This window comes from Chelonia mydas, chromosome 5 (assembly GCF_015237465.2).
Source record: "Chelonia mydas isolate rCheMyd1 chromosome 5, rCheMyd1.pri.v2, whole genome shotgun sequence".
NCBI lineage: Eukaryota > Metazoa > Chordata > Testudines > Cheloniidae > Chelonia > Chelonia mydas.
The window spans coordinates 99692837-99714990 of NC_051245.2; positions in this window are offsets into that span (position 1 = coordinate 99692837).

Here is a 22154-nt window from a genome sequence, read left to right on the forward strand (position 1 = left end):
CCCCCGACCACACACAGCCCTTGTATCCACTGTGCAGCCTGCCTGCGCGCGCTTCTCACCCCCACGGGAACTCTGGAACCCACCCGTAGCCATCCTGCCCTCACCCCGCCCTGCAGCTTGCCCACAGCACACACACCCTCGTCACTCTACACTGACTGTGGTACACCCATCCCAACTCTCCACACCTATCTCTGGCAACCCACATACACCAGCCTGCAATCCACATATTCATTGCCAGCCCTGCCCTACAACTCACCTGCCCACGCAGATCCCCCACCTCTGCACTTGTCCTGCAATCAACATACACATCCCTTACCCGACTCCCACCTGAATCCCAATGTACACATCCCTGACCCTACACCATCCTTCAGCCCTGCTAGTGCCCCCCCCCCCCCCCCCACACACACACCTCACCCCTACAGCAGCACTTCAATGTACCTACACCCCAGGCCCTCCCATCCTGCAACCCACAAACCCCACCCTATCCTTGTCCTTTATGGCACCTACCCCAGCATGCCCATTCTGTGGCCTGTCTACATCTCTGCAGCCCCTACTTATATCATACCGTGTAGCCATCTGTTCAACACCTATATCATCTGCCTTCCACACTCCTTGCAACTCACCTACAACCCCTCTGTACACACCCCTTGTAACTCACCGACAGTCCAAATGCATCCTGTTCCCACACACAAACATCCTGTAACCCACCTATATCCCTTACTCTTCCTGTAACCTACCTACAATCCTATGCGCACAACTCCTGTGCCCTGTAACCCAGGTACTCCCTACACACATTCCCAACCATGCACCCTGTAATCCACCTTCTGAGAACCCATCTACCCTGTAACTTAACTACTGGTCCCTCTAACATTTCTGCTACATGCAATCTGTAAACCAGGTACACCCTAGAAACTTCCAATAACTTCCCCCAAATACACACATCCAGAATCCTTATGCATAACCTCTAACCAGCCTATACCCTCACAAACATTTTATACCAAAGGCACAGTCTGTAATCCGCCTACTCCCTCCCCACACAAAGCCCCTATCCTTACAACATATTACACCCCTTTAGAAGACCTTTACCATCTTGCATCTCCACACATCACATCTCCAAACAAACTTTAATCCACTTTACTCAGCTTGTATTCTCTGTCTTTTCCTAACTACATTGAACAAGGTACAAAATTTTTCACAGCCCTGAGCAATGTAGCTAGGTTGATCTAATTTTTAAGTGTAGATTAGGTCTAAGACCTACAGTAACTGACTGGTGGAGACTTTTTCAGTTAAGAAATAATATTAAAGAATTAGTAAAACTATCACTGTGATCGAATTGACATCTGGATTATTTGCTAAAATAGAGCCTTATCGTGAGATGCTGAGCAAACGCTGCTCCTATTGTCTTCAGAGGCTGCAGGTTGCAGCATGGAGGTGGCAATAGAGCAGAGCACTACAGACGCTTATCTTCAATAAAGCTTACAGGTCAGATGGTGGCCCACAATACAGCCTCTCTACACTACTCCAGGCTGCCAAGGATTTGTCCATCATACTGGGATCCCCAGGTCATGTAGGCCCAGCAGCGAGGTGTCCAGTGCACAGTTACATTCCAACTATTCCTCTCTGATAGAAAGGCCCCTTGACGCTGTTACCTGTTGGTGTAATTTAGAGCCTATGGAAGTAAAGTGACCCTCCTGACATTACGACTCTTGGGGAGAGAAGAGTGGCTATTCACCTCCTGTTTCCCACTGCAAGCAAATAGAGAAGGATGGGAATATGAGGAACCCTGGGTCTGCCACCTACTAGTTGGCTGAGTGATACAGGGGAGAGTAAGCGTAGGTCTGCACAGTAGCTGGAGTATAGTTTCCAGTTTGGGTAGATGTACACACACTAGCTTTGATCAAGCTAGCAGACAAAAAATAGCAATGTAGCTGTGATGGTGCAGGAGTTTGGCTCAGGCTAACCACCTGAATACAATCCCATCCAAGATCCTAGGTACATATTTGGGAAGCTGGCCTGAGTTGCTACCAGTGCTGCTTTGGCTTCACTGCTATATTAAGCATGCTAGTTCAATCAAGGCTAGCATGTGTACATCTACCCAAGCTGGAAATTACACCTCTAGGTTCAGCATAGCTGTACCTTAAGGAGCTTAAATAGAAGGGATAGAATAATTTACTCCTTCCCCAGAGTAATGTGGGAGCAGGGGAGAAATTTGTTCTCTTGTCAGCTGCTGAGGCGTTTCAGTTATGTGCCTCCCATTACCCAGGTTAGATTATATGGATACAAGCTGAATGTAAGCAATCATCATGCTACCAGAAAACCAGGAAGCTTTTTGGCAAATGTCATTTGTGGATGGTCCCCGCAGTGATCTGTCTGGAAAGTATCACAGCTTCTCTCTGGATAAAGTTTTTATAGTTAAAGAAAACAAACTTTTAATAGAAATAAGGTTTTTTAAATACAATTATCTATCCACCCTGAACAATAGACATAGCTGTTCTTAATTTAAACTCAACATGTAAACATATACAATTTTTAGCCAAATTACGCCTTTAATTACACACATACAACTCTCCATTGAAATCAAAGGGCATAATTTATCCCTACCCTACGGCCTTTTTGGCAGCCTCTGCATTTGCAACCAAAATCTATGTTTGTGGCTTGCATTTTATATTGTATGTGTAACAGAATATGGGGATGCTGAGGCAATATTACATTTTGTTTCTTCAGCACCTCAGCATAACTCTTTGCTGAAGCACAGGCCAGAGTTTGATATTTTTTCAGAAAGCATTAGAGTTAAACTGCAGGGCTATTGCATGTAAAATCTTGACAAGTAGGTGTTAATGGTTTCCAGTCAACTTCAAAGAAAGAACCACACATTTTAGTAAACAAACATTCAAAGCACACAAAATACAAATAGTATGAAAATTGTAAATAGTATTTAGAATACTATGAGTAGCTTTTAAACAAAAGCTAGTAGACAAATCTACATGTGTTCTCGACATAGCCTCTACCCATCCTTTGTTGCTGTTACATATTTGAAATTTTAATGTAAGGTTTCAACATAACATTTACACTCCTATACTTTAGCACACACATATAAATACATTCCCCTCCGGTATTCTTTCAGAGATGATTTCTCAGTCTTTATAGTGTGATTATAATATGTAATGTCTGGCACCGGGACTCTTCAGAACTTAAAAGAATGGTAGAATCTCAGTCCTTTTCCGGACACTTCAGAACGCTTTCAAACAGTCTGTGGTCTCCACAGCTAGTGGTATTCCAGCCCTTGGGTTAATAGTTGACCAATTCTCGGATTCTGGAGAAACAAAGATGTAGCCTATATCCAAAGTAGTACAGGTACTGGGATCAGTATATATAAGATCCACTCCCTGAATTTCTATAAGGCTTTCAATCTGTAGAACACTATGTTCTCCCCATAAACCCAGCTAAATTAGGTAAGAATGTAAAATCCCACATCTCACTCCACACTGCCCTTGTTCTCTCTCTAACCAAAACAGAATCCCAGTTTAAAGCAGTTAGCTAATAGCTAAGAGTAAGTTCCATAGGCTCTGTAGCATCTATGAGTACCAAATGCTTCCTTGCCACTCTCCCTCTAGGTCTACTAGAAGTGTAGTTTCTGCCTCATTAATCAAACTGATAAGAACAGATTTAAAAATTTTATTAAAGCTAATGTTAAAAAAAAATGTATAATACACAGGTTAAGAAAAGAGTGTCTGTACATCTGGGTATAGTGCTTAGATTATCCACAAATACAAAGTTTGTTTTAAAAGTCAGAAGATACATATAGTGCATGATAAGCAATAACCCAAATTTTGGTGAATAAATTTACTAATACAGTTTAGATCAGCTGTTCTCAAACTTTTGTACTGGTGACCCCTTTCACATAGCAAGCCTCTGAGTGCGACCCCCCCGTTGTAAATTAAAAACACTTTTAAATATATTTAACACCATTATAAATGCAGGAGGCAAAGCGGGGTTTGGGGTGGAGGCTGACAGCTCGCAACCCCCCATGTAATAACCTTGTGACCCCCTGATGGGTCCTGACCCCCAGTTTGAGAACCCCTGGTTTAGATATTAGCATCCAAGAATCCACTCTCCCGCTAGGTCTGTAATACACACCACACTATACCAAACGCTTCCTGCTTCCCTGGAATAGCACTCACCTGTATCCAAAGTGGCACATGTAGATAAGGCCTTGTCTACACTACAAAGTTTTGTGAACAAAAGTGATGTAGAAAATCAAAAATCTACATAATAAAAATTGGAATGTCATGTTCACACTCGCTCCCTCTGTCGGCAGAGCACGTCCACAGTTAGGGCACTATCATCGACAATGAGAGCAATGCACTGTGGGTACCTATCCTGTGCATCTTGGGACCGGCTCCATGTCCCGTGATATATTGCTTTGTGTCCCAGCACTCAATAGGCTTCAGGCTTTCTTTTGCAGCTTTTTTTCAATGGCCCTTTTTTGCTATGCACCCCGGCATCTTTGTGAGAAGGGATGGATTCCGCACTGCTCTCCTATGCATTGTTAACTGTCATGAAGACATTGTGGATGGCAGTGCAGTTAATCACTAAGTTCCTAACTGAAGAAGACTCCCAGTCGCCTGACATACTGTGTGATATGGATAGGAGCAACTTTAAATTGCTTTTGGCATTCACAGAACAGCTGCATAGGATAGACCATCACTTTTGGGATCATGAAACAAGCACTGACTGGTGGGATCGTATCATCATACAAGTGTGGGATGATGAGCAGTGGCTATAGAACTTTCGGATGCGGAAAGCCACCTTCCTGGAACTGTGTGTAGAGCTCTCCCCAGACCTGGGGTGCAAGAAAACTAGAATGAGAGGTGACCTCTTGGTAGCACGTGGCAATTGCTATGTGGAAGCTGGCAACTCCAGACTGCTACCACTCAGTCGCGAATCAATTTGGAGTGGGGAAGTCAACCGTTGGGGCTGCGTTAATGCAAGTGTGCAGCACAATAAATCACATCCTGCTATGAAGGACCGTAACTCTGGGAAATGTACGTGAAATAGTGGATGGCTTTGCAGAAATGGGTTTCCCCTAACTGTGGAGGGGCAATAGATGGCACACATATTCCAATTTTGGCACCAGAGAACCTTGCAACAGAGTACATCAATAGGAAGGGGTACTTCTCCAGGGTGTTGCAGGCATATGTATATCACAATGGGCGTTTCACTGACATCCCGGGGTGGTCCGGGGCGGTGCATGACTCATGCATCTTCAGGAACACTGGCCTGTATAGAAAGCTACAAGTGCGGACTTTCTTTCCAAACCAGAAGATTACAGTGGGGGATGTTGAAATGCCCATAGTGATCCTGAGAGACCTAGCATACCCCTTAGAGCAGTGGCTCATGAAACCTTACATGGGAAACCTGGAAAGCTGTAAGGAGCACTTCAACAACAGGCTGAGTAGGTGCCGGATGACAGTGGAATATGCCTTTGGCAGATTAAAGGGTGATGCCCTTATGGCAGGCTAGACCTTACTGAGGATAATATTCCTATGGTCATAGTCGTGTGTTGTATGTTGCATAATCTTTGTGAAGCTAAGGGTGAAAGGTTTGCTCGGGTGGAGTGTTGAGGCAAACCACTTGGCTGCTGATTTTGAGCAGCCAAATACCAAGGCTATCAGAGAAGTCCAGAGGGGGGCAATTCAAAACAGGGAGGCTTTAAGATAACACTGAAAATGAGAACCAGTAATGTATATCTCTGTGATTGGTGCTACAATGTTACATGTAGTTTTTCTAGAAGTAATGGTGACATTTGGGGCCTTACATTCAAGCAAGCACATGAATAAACTGCTTGTTTATGTATTGGTAGTGCTTGCTATCTCAATTTGTAGAGAACAAATAAAGATGAGTTACCATTCAAAAACGTTGCTTTTGTTGCACAGGAAACAACCCACACAAACACACATAGATGCTTGGTGGGAAAGGAGGTAACTTTCAGAGCTGTGTGTAGGTCCAGCTATCATTATGAAAGTTGCCGAGGGGGTGGACTGAAGGGGAAACCCAGAAGTCCCAGAAAGTGGAAAGCAATGTTTGGGCAGAGTTTGGAGGCAGCATGGAAAAGAGTTCTGAATATGCTGCAGGGGAGGGCAAGCACAGATCTGCTCAGTCTGCAGCACTATTAAGGACTTCAGCATTTGCGTTTCCTCTTCCATTACTTTAATCATCCACTCAGTAGCATCCTTAACAAACTCCTAATTTTCTTTTCTGTCCTGCCTTTTGGCTTCCCACCACTCCTTGTGTTCCCTTTTCTCTGCTTTGGAGGAGTGCAATACCTCCCGGAACATGTGTTCTTTACTCCATCTTGGGCACTTTCTTATCTGGCGGAGACGCTCGGCTGGTGTGTGGGGGGTGTTCCTGAAGGCCACATCTGCCAAAGCACAAGGAACAATGCACAGAAGCATGATAAAGTCACGCACAGCATTGAAACATTTCAGTAAAATACACCTTTTGCAACAAAACAATCATTTTCTCACTGATTCTTGGCAAGCGCACATATCTGCGAACACCCAAAGCATGGTGAGTATTGGTGGTGGGGGGACGCTCCACATGGGGAAAAGAGCACTCACTCTGCAATGGTTGTGGTGCAGCCAACTAGGGGGGAAAAATCTAAAATTCTCCCACCCTTTTCCACAGGTGGGTGTCATTCTAGCAGGGAAATTAGGGTACATCTACCACATGCTTGAGGCTTCTGCCCTGCTCCCTGTGCTGCTCACCTGTGTGCCGCTATGGTCCCTGCACAAGTGATTACCAAATGGCATGTGTTGTGGAAAACGAGTCACACCACCTGTTTGGTTCAAACAGTCTGAGGTCCTTCTTTTGAATACAAGCATGCAGGGAGAAGGAGTCAGAGATGGCCACACGCAGGTGCCACCCTGGTCTCTTTCTGTCCTGCCCCTATAATACCAGTCTTATATAGTTTTTTACATTCAAGTCAAATGATACATTTCCTTAATTTTTTTATCACTCAAGCATTGTTAATAAAGCCTTATAAGGAGCCAAAGTAAACAGTTTCATAATTAGCACTGTGCTGACGCACTTCGTTATTATCAAGATCTGCGGTTTGCTTGTGGCAGCGTTTTGTCTAGGGGCTTTTGCAGGTTTGGGGGCAGGGGTTGCTTATAATGGACAGCAAGGGACTTGAGCTAGGCTAGAGGTTGGCCTCGTTCGTTATCTGCGTCAAAATACTACGGCCCAGCATATGCAAATGCTCTTAGCTTAAGCTAAGTCTTACAGGATGCAGGCCTGTAGGCCTCTTGCGCTACCGCTCTTGCCTATGCTGCATATAGTGCATAGATCTTGTCACAGAGTGGGATGGGGTCAGGTTCAACAGCAAGGTTAACAGCCATTTCCCCCACCCATGGGAAAGTTTCCTACAATGGGGGAAGGAACAGAGCTGCTCTGCCAAGGAACCTTCGGCAGAGGATTGCCGAGTACCTCCAGGAAACTTTCCTAGAAATCTCTCTGAACGATTTCCATGAGATCTCAGTGTGCATCAACACCCTGTTCCACTGTACTGATTAGCTACACAGGGAAATGTCCAGCTCACAGAAACACAGCCAGCCTTCTACATTTTCATACCCTGAACCCACCTCCGCACTACACAAACCACAGCCACTTACCAGGCATCTCCTCTCCTGAATCTTGCTCGATGGAGAGGAACTGCTGAGACTGGCTAGACACTTCTGGAGTGGTGAACAGTTCCTGTCTGGCTGCCCCACTGGGTGACCCTGCCGAGAGCTCCACATTGTCATGTAACTCCACCTCTTCATCAATGACTTCTTCCTCCAGGTTAGGTCCTCTTTCCACCGCATCCATGCCCGCCAAAGTATCCACAGGGCTCTTGGCAGTGGAGTCGCCACTGAGGATAGTGGCCAGCTCCTTATAGATCCTGCAGGTCTTAGGTGCAGCACCAGAGTGATGCTTCAACTCCCTTGCCTTAGGGTACGCCTACCTCAGCTCCTTTATCTTTGCTCTGCACTGCAGCATGTCCCAATCATAGCCCTTTTTGCACAAGCCTCAAGAAATGTGCCCGTAGGTATCCCAATTCCTATGGTTCAAGCGCAGCTGGGACTGCACAGCCTCCTCTCCCCATATACTGAGCAGATCCAGCAGCTCCGCAGTGGTCTAAGTGGGAGAGCATTTGCTTCGATAACCTGCCACGGTCACCTGGGAAGATGTGATGAGACCTCTACATGCCGACCAAACAGGAAATGGAATTTTAAAAATTCCTGGGGCTTCTAAGGGGGAGGGGCAGATGGTTGTTTACCTGGCTGCAGAGCAGTGGAGTTCAAACTGCTGATCAGAGCGGTCATGATGGGCATTGTGGGACAACTCCTCATAGCCAATCAAAGCGATAAAATCAAGCCTGGTGTCTACAGTGGCACTTTGTCGACAAAAATTTAGAGGAAAAAAACTTATGTCTCTCGTCGGGGTGGTTGAATTTTGCTGCCAAAATGGCATTTTTGCTGCCAAAAGTCGCATCACGGTTTGTACACATTCACTGCTTTGTCGACAAAAGCTGCCTTTTGTCAACAAAACTATGTAGTGTAGACAAGGCCCAAGTCTTCACAGCAAACACAACTCTTAGTCCTGTATGGATGGTCCACAGGGCTATCCTTAACTCATATTTATAACCTGCTGCCTGCCTTCCATGCCCCCCTAGACTCTGATTGGTTCAGCTTTCAGAGGGTAACTGAGTGTGACCCGCCAGGTGCTTACCTACAGTGAAAACTTCTATGCAACTTCAGAAGCACCTACTAAGCATGTCCAGTAATTGCCACACTCTATTTCCCGATGTTTCTATACCCTTATAGCTGAATTGCATTCCCCTGTATATGTGTTGCGACGGAATATTCCAACTAAAATCCATGTCTCCTCCCACTGCTTCTGTCCCTTTCTTTGAGGGCTACAGTATAAAGCTTGTGGGTTACGTATGTGTGGTCAGTTGGCCAAACATGTATAATGTTAAAAAAAATTCCCAACAGGAGTTGAGTATGTAATGAAGGGCAGAATTTGGCCCATAGAAAGAAAAACTATAAGAGATTTGTACCCTTTTATTTAGAATGTTACCTTTTTCTTTTCTTTCTTGTAATAACTTTTCACTTTTAATGTTAACATTATGTCCTGATTTTGGTATACTCTTGTGAAATTTGGCACACTGATTTTTCTTTCTGTATTTAATGAACAATTGTATGGAGCCTAGAGAAAACATCTGTTCAAGCTTCTGGTCTATTATTTCATTCTTGCTCTTAACTCGTACACTAAAAACCTATCAAACTCAAACCTGTTTGTTGTATACAGAAGGTTAAAATTGTTGCTAAAATGTTTAATATTAATAATTTTCATGTAGCATCTAACACCTCAGTCCTCCAAAGTGATTTAGAAGTGTGTAGACCCTCATGCAATGAGGCATCCCATTGATCCCAATTGGACTCTGCCAGGGTCTAAGAGTCCTCACTTGTGGTCCCTTTTGCAGGAGAGGTCTTTATCTGAGCATTTGGTTATGGCAACATCATATCTTTAGCCAGTTGGCTAAAGCACACAGTGTAAAATGTGAAGCTGCAAACATAGTTTGTGGTTGTAAATGCTAAGCATTTGCATGTGTATTTTTTATGCCACTTCCGAAAATAGGACTTAAAATCTGCATGCAATTTTTGCATAAACTTGCATGTGTTTATGTCATTTTTATTCTCTTGAATTGCTTTAAAATAATTTGTGTCTAGAATTGTATGTTATAATTTGCATGGGCAAATATTTTTGCTCAACTATTTCCTAAAATTTCATTTGGCAGTTCCTTTAAAAAAAAAATCTAGTTAAAAAAAACAACATAATTTTTTTTTACATAAGAACGTAAGAACAGCCATACTGGGTCAGACCAAAGGTCCATCTAGCCCAGTATCCTGTCTTCTGACAGTGCCCAAGGCCAGGTGCTCCAGAGGGAATGAACAGAACAGGTAATCATCCAGTGATCCATCCTGTCACCCATTCCCAGCTTCAGGCAAACAGAGGCTAGGGACACCATTCCTGCCCATCCTGGCTAATAGCCATTGATGGACCTATCCTCAATGAACTTATCTAGTTCTTTTTTGAACCCTGTTATACTCTTGGCCTTCACAACATCCTCTGGCAAGGAATTCCATAGGTTGACTCTTCGTTGTGTGAAAAAATGCTTCCTTTTGTTTGTTTTAAACCTGCTGCCTATTAATTTCATTTGGTGACCCCTAGTTCTCGTGTTATGAGAAGGAGTAAATAACACTTCCTTTCTTTGCATTTACTTTCTCCGCACCCGTCATGACTTTATAAACCTCTATCATATCTCCCCTTAGTCGTCTCTTTTCCAAGCTGAAAAGTCCCATTCTTATTAAGCTCTCTTCATATGGCAGCCATTCTGTACCCCTATTCATTTTTGTTCCCCTTTTCTGAACCTTTTCCAATTCCAATATAACTTTTTTGAGATGGAGCGATCACATCTGCATGCAGTATTCAAGAAGTGGTCATATCATGGATTTATATAGAGGTAATATGATATTTTCTGTCTTATTATCTATCCCTTTCTTAATGATTCCCAACATTCTGTTAGCTTTTTTGACTGCTGCTGCACATTGAGTGGATGTTTTCAGAGAACTATCCATAATGACCCCAAGATCTCTTTCTTGAGTGGTAACAGCTAATTTAGACCCCATCATTTTATATGTATATTTGGAATTATGTTTTCCAATGTTCATTACTTAGCATTTATCAACATTTAATTTCATCTGCCATTTTATTGCCCAGTCACCCAGTTTTGAGAGATCATTTTGTAGCTCTTCGCAGTCTGCCTGGGACTTAATTATCTTGAGTAGTTTTGTATCATCTGCAAATTTTTCCACCTCACTGTTTACCCCTTTTTCCAGATCATTTATGAATATGTTGAATAGGACTGGTCCCAGTACAGACCCCTGGGGGACACCACTATTTACCTCTCTCCATTCTGAAAACTGACCATTTATTCCTACCCTGTGTTTCCTATCTTTTAACCAGTTACCAATCCATGAACAGCACCTTCCCTCTTATCCATGATAGCTTATTTTGCTTAAGAGCCTTTGGTGAGGGACCTTGTCAAAGGCTTTCTGAAAATCTAAGTACACTATGTCCTCTGGATCCACCTTTTCCACAAGCTTGTTGACCCCCTCAAAAAATTCTAGTATATTGGTGAGGCATGATTTCCCTTTACAAAAGCCAGTGTGACAGGGTCGGGCCAGATGGCTATAGGAGAGTAATAGAAGGCAGATATATTAACCCCAGGCTAAGTAGGTCCCTTTTCCCTGGATAAGGTAACAGGGAAGGTTCCAGAACAATCAGGAACCTTCTGGAGACAATTAAGACAGGCTGATTAGAACAACTGCAGCCAATCAAGAAGCTGCTAGAATCAGTTAAGGCAGGCTAATCAGGGCACCTGGGTTTTAAAAAGGAGCTCACTTCAGTTTGTGGTGTGCGTGTGAGGAGCTGGGAGCAAGAGGCACTAGGAGCTGAGAGTGAGAACGCGGACTGTTAGAGGACTGAGGTGTACAAGCATTATCAGACACCAGGAGGAAGGTCCTATGGTGAGGATAAAGAAGGTGTTGGGAGGAGGCCATGGGGAAGTAGCCCAGGGAGTTGTAGCTGTCGCACAGCTGTTCCAGGAGGCACTCTAGACAGCTGCATTCCACAGGGCCCTGGGCTGGAACCCGGAGTAGAGGGCGGGCCCGGGTTCCCCCCAAATCCTCCCAACTCTTGGTCAGACACAGGAGGAGTCGACCTGGACTGTGGGTTCAGAAAAACGGCCAAACTGAGGGCTACCGTGAAGCTCCAAGGCGAGCAAATCCACCAATAAGCGCAAGACCCACCAAGGTAGAGCAGGAACTTTGTCACACCAGATTGACTATTCCCCAACAAATTATGTTCATCTCTGAGTCTGACAATTTTGTTCTTTACTATAGTTTCAACCTATTTGCGTGGTACTGAAGTCAGGCTTACCAGCCTGTAATTGCTGGGATCACCTCTGGAGCCCTTTTTAAAGAGAAAAGAAAAGGAGTACTTGTGCATCTTAGAGACTAACAAATTTATTAGAGCATAAGCTTTCGTGAGCTACAGCTCACTTCATCAGATGCCCGATGAAGTGAACTGTAGCTCACGAAAGCTTATGCTCTAATAAATTTGTTAGTCTCTAAGGTGCCACAAGTACTCCTTTTCTTTTTCGGATACAGACTAACACGGCTGCTACTCTGAAACCTTTTTAAAGTGGCGTCACATTAGCTATCCTCCAGTCATTTGGTACAGAAGCTGATTTAAACGATAGGTTACAGACTACAGTTAGTAGTCCTGCAATTTCACATTTGAGTTCCTTCAGAACTCTTGGGTGAATACTATCTGGTCCTGGTGACTTATTGCTGTTTAATTTATCAATTTGTTCCAAAATCTCCTCTAATGACACCTCAATCTGGGACAGTTCCTCAGATTTATCACCTAAAAAGAATGGTTCAGGTTTGGGAATCTCCTTCACATCCTCAGTCGTGAAGACCGATGCAAAGAATTCATTTAGTTTCTCCTCAATGGCTTTATCGTCCTTTAGTGCTCCTTTAGCATCTCGATCTTCCAGAGGCCCCATTGGTTGTTTAGCAGGCTTCCTGCTTTTGATGTACTTAAAAACATTTTTTTGCTATTACTTTTTGAGTCTTTGGCTAGCTGTTCTTCAAATTCTTTTTCTGGCCTTCCTAATTATATTTTTACACTTAATTTGCCAGAGATTATGCTCCTTTCCATTTTCCTCACTAGGATTTAACTTCCACTTTTTGAAGCATGCCTTTTTGCCTCTCACTGCTTCTTTTACTGTGTCGTTTAGCCACAGTGGCACTTTTTTGGTTCTCTTACTATGTTTTTTAATTTGGGGTGTACATTTAAGTTGCACATCTATTATGGTGCCTTTGAAAAGTTTCCATGCAGCTTGCAGGGATTTCACTTTTGACACTGTACCTTTTAATTTCTGTTTAACTAACTTCCTCATTTTTGTGTTGTTCCCCTTTCTGAAATTAAATGCTACAGTGTTGGGCTGCTGTGGTGTTTTCCCTGACATAGAGATGTTAAATTTAATTATATTATGATCAGTATTACCAAGCAGTCCAGCTATATTCACCTCTTGGACCAGATCCTGTGCTCTACTTAGGACTAAATCAAGAATTGCCTCTCCTCTTGTGGATTCCAGGACTAGCTGCTCCAAGAAGCAGTCATTTAAGGGGTCAAGAAACTTTATCTCTGCATCCCATCCTGAGATGACATGTACCCAGTCAATATGGGGATAGTTGAAATCCCCCATTATTATTGAGTTTTTTATTTTAATAGCCTCTCTAATCTCTCTGAACATTTCAAACTCACTATCACCATACTGGTCAGGTGGTCCGTAATATATCCCTACTGCTATATTCTTATTATAAGAGCATGGAATTACTATCCATAGAGATTCTATGGTACAGTTTGGTTCATTTAAGATTTTTACTTCATTTGATTCTGCGCTTTCTTTCACCCATAATGCCACTCCCGCACTAGCACAACCTGTTCTGTCCTTCCGATATATTTTGTACCCTGGTATTACTGTGTCCTATTGATTATCCTCATTCCACCAAGTTTCTGTGATGCCTATTATATCAATATTCTCACTTAATACAAGGCACTCTAGTTCACCCATCTTATCATTTAGACTTCTAGCATTTGTATATAAGCACTTTAAAAACTTGGAACTTTTTAGCTGTCTGCCATTACATGATGTAATTGAATGGTAAGTGATGGTCACATAAACACCACCCTATACTGGAAACCTACTGACCACTATACTTACGTACATGCTTCCAGCTTTCATCCAGACCACATCACACAATCCATTGTCTACAGCCAAGCTCTAAGATACAACCACATTTGCTCCAATCCCTCAGACAGAGACAAACACCTACAAGATCTCTATCAAGCGTTCTTAAAACTACAATACCCACCTGGTGAAGTGAAGAAACAGATTGACAGAGCCAGAAGAATACCCACTAGTCACCTACTCCAGGAAAGGCCCAACAAAGAAAGTAACAGAATGCCACTAGCCGTCACCTTCAGCCCCCAACTAAAACCTCTCCAGCGCATCATCAAGGATCTACAACCTATCCTGAAGGACATTCCCTCACTCTCACAGATCTTGGGAGACAGGCCAGTCCTTGCTTACAGACAGCCTCCCAACCTGAAGCAAATACTCACCAGCAACCACACACCACACAACAAAACCACTAACCCAGGAACCTATCCTTGCAATGAAGCCCATTGCCAACTCTGTCCACATATCAATTCAATGGACACCATCATAGGACCTAAGCACATCAGCCACACCATAAGAGGCTTGTTCACCTGCACATCGACCAATGTGATATATGCCATCATGTGCCAGCAATGCCCCTCTGCCATGTACATTGGCCAAACCGGACAATCTCTATGCAAAAGAATAAATGGACACAAATCAGACGTCAAGAATTATAACATTCAAACACCAGTCGGAGAACACTTCAACCTCCCTGGTAACTCAATTTCAGCTCTAAAAGTCGCAATTTTCCAACAACAAAACTTCAAAAACAGACTCCAATGTGAAACTGCTGAATTGGAATTAATTTGCAAACTGGACACCATTAAATTAGGCTTGAATAAAGACTGGGAGTGGACGGGTCATTACACAAAGTAAAAACTATTTCCCCATGCTATTTTCCCCCTACTGTTACTCACACCTTCCTGTCAACTGTTTGAAATGGGCCATCCTGATTATCACTACAACATTTTTTTTTCTCCTGCTGATCATAGCCCACCTTTTGATTGGTCTCGTTACAGCTGGTATGGCAACACTCAGTTTTTCATGTTCTCTGTGTGTATCTATCTTCCTACTGTGTTTTCCACTGCATGCATCCGATGAAGTGGCTTTTAGCCCACGAAAGGTTATGCCCAAACAAATTTGTTAGTCTCTAAAGTGCCACAAGTACTCCTCGGTTTTTTTGCTGATACAGACTAACACGGCTACCACTCTGAAATCTTTTCATTTGACTGTTTCTCATCAGATCCTACCTGTATTTTATTATCTTCCATCCTTTCCTCCTTACTAGGATATAGAGAATCTTCCTGAATAGATCCTCCCCTAAGGGATGTCTCTGTCTGAACCATGTGCTCCTCCTCACCTGTCGGCTTTCCCCCAGCCCTTAGTTTAAAAACTGCTCTACAACCTTTTTAATTTCAAGTGCCAGCAGTCTGGTTCCATTTTGGTTTAGGTGGAGCCCATCCTTCCTGTATAGGCTCCCCCATCCCAAAAGTTTCCCCAGTTCCCAGTAAATCTAAGCCCCTCTTCCCTACACCATCATCTCATCCATGTATTGAGACCCTGCAGTTCTGCCTATCTAACTGACCCTGCATGTGGAACTGGAAGCATTTCAGAGAATGCTACCATGGAGGGCCTGGATTTCAGTCTTTTACCTAGCATCTTAAATTTGGCCTCCAGGACCTCTCTCCTATCCTTCCCTATGTCATTGGTACCTACATGTGCCACGACTACCAGCTCCTCCCCAGCACTACACATAAATCTATCTAGATGTCGCGAGAGATCTGCAACCTTCACACCTGGGAGGCAAGTCACCATGCAGTTTCCCAGTCTTCGCAAACCCAGCTATGTTTCTAATCAATGAATCGTCCAATACTAATATCTGTCTCTTCCTAATAACTGGAGTTCCCTCCCTCATAGAGGTATCCTCAGTGTGAGAGGATACCACAACATAATCTGGAAGGAGGGTCCAAACTATGGATCATTTCCTTTGCTCCAGTTGGATGTTCTCCTTCCCTGAGACTTTCATCCTCCTTAACATCACAGAGGCTGTCAGACCAGGAGTGGGACCGTTCTACTGTGTCCCAGAAAATCTCATCTATGTATCTCTCTGTCTCCCTTAGCTCCTCCAGTTCAGCCACTCTGGTCTCCAAAGCCCATGATGGTCTCTGAGGGCCAGGAGCTCCTTGCACTGGATGCACACATATGCCACCTGCCCATAGGGCAGGTAGTCATACATGCTGCATTGGGTGCAATAAACTGGATAGCCCCCACTCTGTTGCTGGACTTCTGCCTGCATTCTCTTTTTACTCCTGAAGCTCATTCCTTTGTCATTGTTTTGTTTTTATCAGGGGGTGGTTTTGGCTTTAAGTTTAAAGAATGGTAAGTGTATCTAGCCCTCCACACACACACACACACATACACACACACACTCTCTCTCTAAATTCCCTCACAAAACTCCCCTGTTAGCTGCTCCTGTTCACTAGCTCCTCTGGTTGCTTAGGAGCAGGCTTTTTAAAGTACTGGTCTTCCTGAGTATCCCGGTTCCCTGATTAAAGGTTGATGGGTGCTAAAGGGCTTAGGGATCAAAGCCTCGTTAAGAAGCTTCCAGCCTTGCCTAGCAGGCTGCTAGGCTCAGCGCACAGTCCCCCAAACAAACAGACACCAGGGAAAATTTCAGTCAAGCAGCAAGCACATCACAAACACAAAAACACACACTACAGACAACAAACATACCCCAAGGGTCTTTTCAAATGGAAAGCTTTAGAAAACATATATGACATGATTATTTTGAAGTGGATATACTGAAGAATTTTTTCTCCCACAGAGGTGGAAGCACTTATCCAAAAATAATTGTACTTCACTAACATGAAAAAAATATTATGAACTTTGGACTGCTGATTCACAAAGATATTAGGGGGAAAGTGTAATGAAGAAGTGAGGACAATTTTTAAAAGATGATCACTTAAGTCCCTTTTAATTCAATACATTGATTGGGCTCTGAAATTATGAAGTAATGCATTTAAAAATAAGGTAAAGACATTTGGTTTGCAGTATAGGGATGTCCTATTTGCAGCTGCAGACATATGACACCATAATTATAGACTTCTTATTAAAATGTGATATCATTCTTCATCTAGAAGAAATAACCTTTAAAGAAAGAACCCTAATTTGAATTGAAGATTGATGAAAGATTGGTAGTGCTAATGAGAATAGTAAAGATTACGTAAAAAATAGTAGTCCCTGGCAGAAGATTTTTAGCAGGGTTAATTATTAAACATGTCTGTCTTCTGAATGAGAATTTTTAAAAATCTGCATTTAACTCTTCATAAAATCAAACCTAGAATTCACTAAGAAAATTAAAACATTGTACAGAGAATAATAATAATAATCCAGATAAACGGATGGAGAAACCAATTGGTGAAACTCCCACTGAAGTCGACACAATGGATCCTCCATTTGAAAGGTCTGTAGTATAGTTTTAGCTTGGATACATATTGCCTTATGCTAGTACTCTGGGTCAGCATTATGCTAATTCTCAGCAAAGTATTAGAGGGCACTACGTTGCTGGAGTTGCTGATTTTCAAGTGAGACATAAATCTAAGGTCCTGATACTTTTCAGATTCCCATGATTCTTTCTGTAAGAGCAGATGGTTAAAGCCAACACACTATCCAAATTCCAATTTGGACAATTACATTCTGTATAACTAAAATTTCCCCTGAAGTTCCTAGTCTTCATTTCCATACCTAAACCTGTTGCATAGTGTGGCTCTTCATTGTTAAATAGAGGGCATGTTTTAGCCAAATTGGCTGTGCTTCTATGGCAGATGAGGTGTTTCCTTTTGAGTTGTGAATCTCAGAAAATGCTACTGAATTTGAAAGCACAGAAGCATATTTCTAAAGATACTTAGTGCAAGCAGCTCACCTAAGACTGCAGATATGGCCATTATGTTGGATCATATTAAAGAAGTTCTGTATTAAAATCACAAATGAGTTTGATTCCCCATAGTTTAAATTCCAGGGTATTATTAATTAAGAGGTCTCTTGGTTTTTGGTACTGTTTCTCTCCCTCTCTGTGTGAAACTTGCAAGCCGCTAATTGTGTTACTACATTCTAAGACAGAGTCTGTTCTCAAAGCAATTCTTTGTAACAACAACTACTCACACAGAGAAAGACTCAAAGCAATACTCTGTAACAACAGAAACAGCACCCAGAGACTCCCCGCCCTTTTGCTGTATTCATCTCGCTTTGTTAACAATTGTGATTAAAATAGAGATAGAGGATGTATGTGGATGGATGCTTGGTGTGGATAATAACTGAATGATCAGGGAGGTGCCAGCCTAAGAATCCAGTGTCCATCGGCTGAAGAAGGCATCAAGTGGAAATAACCAGAGGACCCCCAGAGGGCAGACTGGAATCCACCCAACAGCCTCAAGAATGGGAGAACCAAAGAACAAGATAACATCTGGCAGCACGGAGTCATCAGGAATGTGCCATCTGCTGATTGATTCAGCAACAGCATGATGAAGCAATTCCCATAGACTGGCATAGGAAGAAATTCCTATAAAAATGGACTCTAGAAAGTGAGAACTTTGGGGTCCGATTCTGCAAACCAACTTCCAGGAGAATCGAATGAGCATCTGACAAGGCCCTTCTCCCTCCTCATGTCCAGGCCACCTGGCCAGTGGCTTGGCATGAGCAACTCTAAGGCTGATAACTATGATGACAACCTTGCAGAACCTGTGTATGTGTGTGTGTATGAATGAATGTGTGAATAAATATGAAATTGAATGGAATGTTATAGCTATAACTAACCGCTTACTATGATTCTTTCTGTATTCACAATAAATGTGGCATTTTGCCTTTTCCCCTTTAATAAGATCCTGCTGATTTTTATTTTATTGGTATAACATTAACTTCCATCACTGTTGAACAACAAAAATTATAACAATTGTGTATTTGCATATGTATTTTATAGGATGTTTCATATCTTAAGGCTTTGGATGGGTGCATTTTAAAATAAATATAAATTAAACATACACATCAGAAATCAGAGGTTATCAGTTTTTAAGTACTGTGGCATGCTTTACCCTTTTTTTTTGTTAGTAAAGTTTAGTGGAAACCGTAAGGGCTAGATTGTGCAAATTGCACACTGCCAACAGTAATAATAAATTTGCACTTATATAGTGTTTTCATCCACTAGAGCTCAAAGCACTTTATCAAGTAAGGTAAGTGTAGATTACCTCATTTAAATAGATGGGAAAGCTGAGAAAGAGAAATGAAATTATTTTCCCAAGATCACACAGCAGGTCAGGGCAAGAACAAGGAATTAGAACCCAGATCTCCTGACTCCCAGTCCAGAAGTAATTACATTCTCCTCTAACTGGATTATTATTACACGTGTTTATAAGGCACTCATTTAAGAATATGCATTTTGAGATTTCCAGAATTCCTCCCTGAGCTCCACATTGCTGAAGAGCATGCCTATTGCTACTCCCCTTCTGGGGGTGCACCATACCAGTTTGCTTTGTGGCATGGTTCAGAAAGGTAGAGTTGGTCTGTGGCCCCACACTCTCCCTGCTCCTTTCAGGTGGATTACATCCTGAAATAACAGTCACTGGTGTGGGGGACTACAGTTGTGGAGAGCTCTTATCTGGGCAACGCAAGCATAGAGAAAGGCACTTTCTGCCTTCTGCCGTGGACACCCAAGTAAGGGCCAGCCAGAATCTGGCCTTACATTTGCAAGAAAGATGGTCTGAAAATCAAAAAATGGAACACATTTAAATGGGCACCTTTCAAGCATGTGTGGTATCTAATTCAACAAACTTCAAAGAGGAATGGTAGGTAGGCAGAATGCCAAAGTATAATTTAGCAATATGGGGCCAACAGTCCTATTCTTCTGGAAAGTACCATGGACTCTCTAATGACTGAATGTTTAATGGAGCTACTAATGGGAGAAATCTAGTGGTTGGGGTAGGAATCTTTTTTAAAAGACTTTTGGGGTTTGTGGTCAATGTTTAAAGCTTGTAAATATCACAAGAAAATGTGAGTAAATTAAATTACATAGTGGTATCTTGGGGAGAACTTCTTAGGTTTGGGGCTGCCCTTTGATGAAGAGAGTCTTTTTAATGTTTATATTTTAAAAAATTGTTATTAAAATGTATAATTGCATGGTATGCTGGTTGGTAGGGAAAGTTAAAAATAAAAACATGAAATAAACTGGTGATCAGTGAAATGATGTTTCATTTTAAGGCTACTGTATTGTAACCTGAGAACCCCAGCATAATTGGGAGTTAGTCTAGTTTACAAGGTGTTTGATTGTGGAGCAAATTGCTAGTACTCTGCTTATTAAAGAACCTTAACTGTATGTTTGTGTGTACCTGAATTGTCTGCAACACAACACTGTTATCAGGACATCAGTTTTACACATTATCTGGCAGGTGGCAAAGCTGAAATGTTAATATAGTGGCTGTACTATAACAGGTGAAAATTAACTGAGATGATTAACATTTAATAATTTCCAGTTACAACATCCTTCCAGACATTTCTATGATTTCTATGTTAACTATCTGAATCTTCCCCCTTTTGGGTTGACACTTTCCACATGTGGTCTCTGCCTGAAATGAATGTCCATGTAAACTTGAGCAAAAACTGGTCAGCTGTTTAAGCATGAAGAGAGTAAAAAAACACTTTCCCCATAATAAAAAAATTCCTGACGTGTGTGTGTGTTCGTCCAATCAAATCAGCTGACGTTTGAAAGTTGAAAATTGGCATGTCAATAGCCTTCAGTGAAGACCAGGGCACAGATTTGTTCTGGCCAAAATCAAATTTTTATATGACTAAGTGTTAGCACTTAGCAATCATACATGGAACATACACACTAAATTGTGTGCACTAAGATTACTAACTGTGACTCTATGGGCATATAGAGCAAAGCCATCTTCCCAGTGAATTGGCTCATCATCTAAATTGCTACAAATTGGTAGGGAGAACTGGTGCAGAGAGAAGGGTTCTTGGGAACTTGTATCATGTAGAGGGAAAGAATAAGGCCTTCTGTGGACCTCGTAGGGTTGACAGGTGCATTGTCAAAATCTCTTCCAAACCTTATAAGTTCTACAGGAGCCCCTGGCTTAATTCCTGAATATTTCAGCAGTGCTGCAGCTGGGGAAGGCCTCTGAGCTAGTGGAAAACATAAGTTCTGCCAGATCAAAGGGCTCTGCTCCAGTGGAGCTTAGAAGGACTTTTGCTGCAATTGCTCCTCCTGACAAGTGAGGGTCACACTGACACTGAGCACAGGAACTGAGACCATGGACACTGTCTTCTCCTGTGCTCTGAATGTTCCTCCTGCTGTTTTGCAGGAAGCAGAGAAAAGGAGCAAGTGACCTGACCTCAGTGCAGAGGCGTGAGGAGAATGACATGGGGTAGACTGGTATGAGGAGTTGAGGTAGGTGGAAGTGGTAGGGGGAGATTGGGACATGTAGCCAAAGAGGATGTTGTTGGGAGACGGGGACAAGGACAGGTTGGATGGGATGGGGTTAGGTTTGGGAGGGATAGGGGCACAAGGGTCTGTTACCACTAAATACACTCCCCTCCACAAATTGGAATAGAACCCATTATTCCTGAGTATCAACATTCCTCTCCTGTCAGCAGATAATTGTGAAACCCACTGGCAAAGTGTGTGTTTCACCTCCCTCTAGTGATTGACCTACATGGAGGATTACAACCTCCTACTGCTACCGGTTACTCTGTAACGTCAAATAGCAGAGATCAGTGCTGTGGATCAAAAGGTTCCAACCCTGTTGATGAACCATATAGTAGTCAACATGATTCCACAGGATGAAATTCTGTTTTTCAGTTTGCTTTTATTTTAAAAAACCATACTCAAAAACTATATTAAAAGAATATTAAGATTGCAAAATCAAGTATTTAAAACTAGGAAGTATCAGAATGAACGTTGTCTGTTCAACCTTAATTTGCTCCCCATGTGCATATGCATTACGATATCATCTTTAATTACATCATCAAACTCTACTTTTTCCACATTTTTGCCTCATTCAGTGCACCTTAACTTTCTTTTATACAGTGTTTTGTAGTTAATTGAATATTAAAGTTGTACAATAAACCCTTGGAAGTCAGGAGATGCCTAATCTTGGTTTACATGTATGACCTTGACATTAATATTGTAAACATTTAAAAATATTTTATTTTAGTGTTTGAAAAACAGTAAGTTCTCGTGTAATGAAAGACTATCATA